Source organism: Nematolebias whitei, chromosome 7 (assembly GCF_014905685.2).
Source record: "Nematolebias whitei isolate Nwh7 chromosome 7, NemWhi1, whole genome shotgun sequence".
Classification (NCBI taxonomy): Eukaryota; Metazoa; Chordata; class Actinopteri; order Cyprinodontiformes; family Rivulidae; genus Nematolebias; species Nematolebias whitei.
This window is the reverse complement of record NC_056504.1, coordinates 34,047,959-34,049,995: the sequence shown is the minus strand read 5'-3', so window position 1 is coordinate 34,049,995 and position 2,037 is coordinate 34,047,959. Positions and strand designations below refer to the sequence as shown.

Here is a 2,037-nt window from a genome sequence, read left to right as displayed (position 1 = left end):
ATAAAAGATCTAAGTTATACGCTAAAGGAACGCCAAATAATACGGTAAAGATCTAAGCTATACGCTAAACAAACGCCAAACAATACGGTAAAAGATCTAAGTTATACGCTAAACAAACGCCAAACAATACGGTAAAAGATCTAAGTTATACGCTAAACAAATGCCAAACAATACGATAAAGATCTAAGATACGCTAAACGAACGCCAAGCAATATGATAAAGATCTAAGATATATGCTAAACAAACGCCAAACAATACGATAAAGATCTAAGCTATACGCTAAACGAACGCCAAAAAATATGGTAAAAGATCTAAGATATACGCTAAACCACATATGTCAGAGTCAAGGCCCGCGGGCCACATCCGGCCCGCGAGAAGGTTTTTTACGGCCCCTGGGATGATCTTGATTTATTATTAGAACCGGCCCGCAGACCGCAGCAAGCCGGTCTTGTGCGAAATTCTGTTCCCCTGTGAAAATCTGTTCCCCCTGTGTCGGGAGCGCACACTGCAACCAGAGAGGCGGCTCTGACCGTCTTCACGGCTCATCTGATAAATTTCTCGGTAAAACGAGTCCACGTAATCGTGTCACGGTTGTAACTTTCATTTTAATGGACAGCTCCTGGTAAATAAATAAATGAAAACCTCAACAACAACAAAAAACCTGGTCTTGTTTTTTTTTTTGTTTTGTTTTATTTAATCGCCGAGAGAATCTACAACTTTGGTCATGTTCATTTTAGCCTGACAAATATGAGTCAGCCACCAACACATCATGCGTATTTATAATTTTTTCTTGCTAATGTAGAAGGATGGAAGCTGGTGAGAGCAGGGCACGAAAAATTAAACTTCCTGAAAACAAATATAGGCTTTCTGGTAAATCTCGTTCATATGAAAAATATCACACTATTGAAGAACAGATATTTCTAGCTGCTATTTTTTTGCATTTAATGTCTGTTTTTTCTCTCTCTCTCTCTATTAGTTACCTGAAATAAACTGTCCCCCCCCCCCCCTCCCACAACATGGGAATAAATTATTATTGCTAAAAGTCCTTAACTCTGCTCATTCCTCTCGTCATGGACAACTAGTCCTGTGAATTTGGAAACATTTGCTCTTTATTTGCCAAAGTTAGAAAGGGGGAACAGAATATTTTATAATATAATATATTTTTATTTTGTTTTCTTTGATGAACCTGAACAAAACATCACACAGAAGTCGACTTACTGCTGAACACCTTCACTCAATTCTGAGGATTTCCTCAGCTCAGAGCCTTACCCCGAACATTGATGAACTTGTGGAAAAGATGGGACACCACCAAGTATCACCCTCAACCTCAAACAAGTGAACATTACTGTGCAATCACATATTTAGAGTTTTTACTCAGTTCAAGTTTAAAAGTTAAAGTTTAATATTTGTTTTCACTGCATGTTACTTCTCCTTGAGGAAAGTGTTGTTTTTGATTAATAGATTTTTGCACTTTATTTTATTGTATTTCAATCCAATTATATTTAAAAAATATTTCAGTTAAGTGGATGATAGAAAATTGCTATTATTTTTTTCTTTGAAGTAAATTTAGCCCACTTTTGCTAAAATAGAAAATATAGGCTACTGATGGTGCCTTGAATAATACAGGTTTCTTTCATTTAATGTTCATGTTATGGGGATTTTTATATAAAGGAAATTTGTCTTTTGTGTCTGTTGAAAATTAAAGATTACTGACAGAGCCATAAGAAAATATTGCTTTATTTATCTGATCATATTGGAATATATTTGTTAGGTTTTCAGTAGGTTCAATTAGGTTCACTAGACTATATGCGTCATTTAAAAAAATAAAAGATCTAAAATATACGCTAAACAAACGCCAAGCAATACGGTAACAAATCTAAGATACACGCTAAACGAACGCCAAACAATACGATAAAGATCTAAGATATACGCTAAATGAACGCCCAACAATATGGTAAAGATCTAAGATATATGCTAAACGAACGCCAAACAATACGGTAAAAGATCTAAGATATACGCTAAACGAACGCCAAGCAA

The 2,037-nt window shown here is 35.5% G+C and overlaps 1 protein-coding gene across 1 annotated transcript in view; it reads left to right on the top strand.

The window, feature by feature from the left end:
* mars1 (methionyl-tRNA synthetase 1) overlaps positions 1 to 2,037 on the top strand; it is a 19,277-nt gene that overhangs the window by 9,688 nt on the left and 7,552 nt on the right. The gene's annotated exons all lie outside the window — the stretch shown is intronic.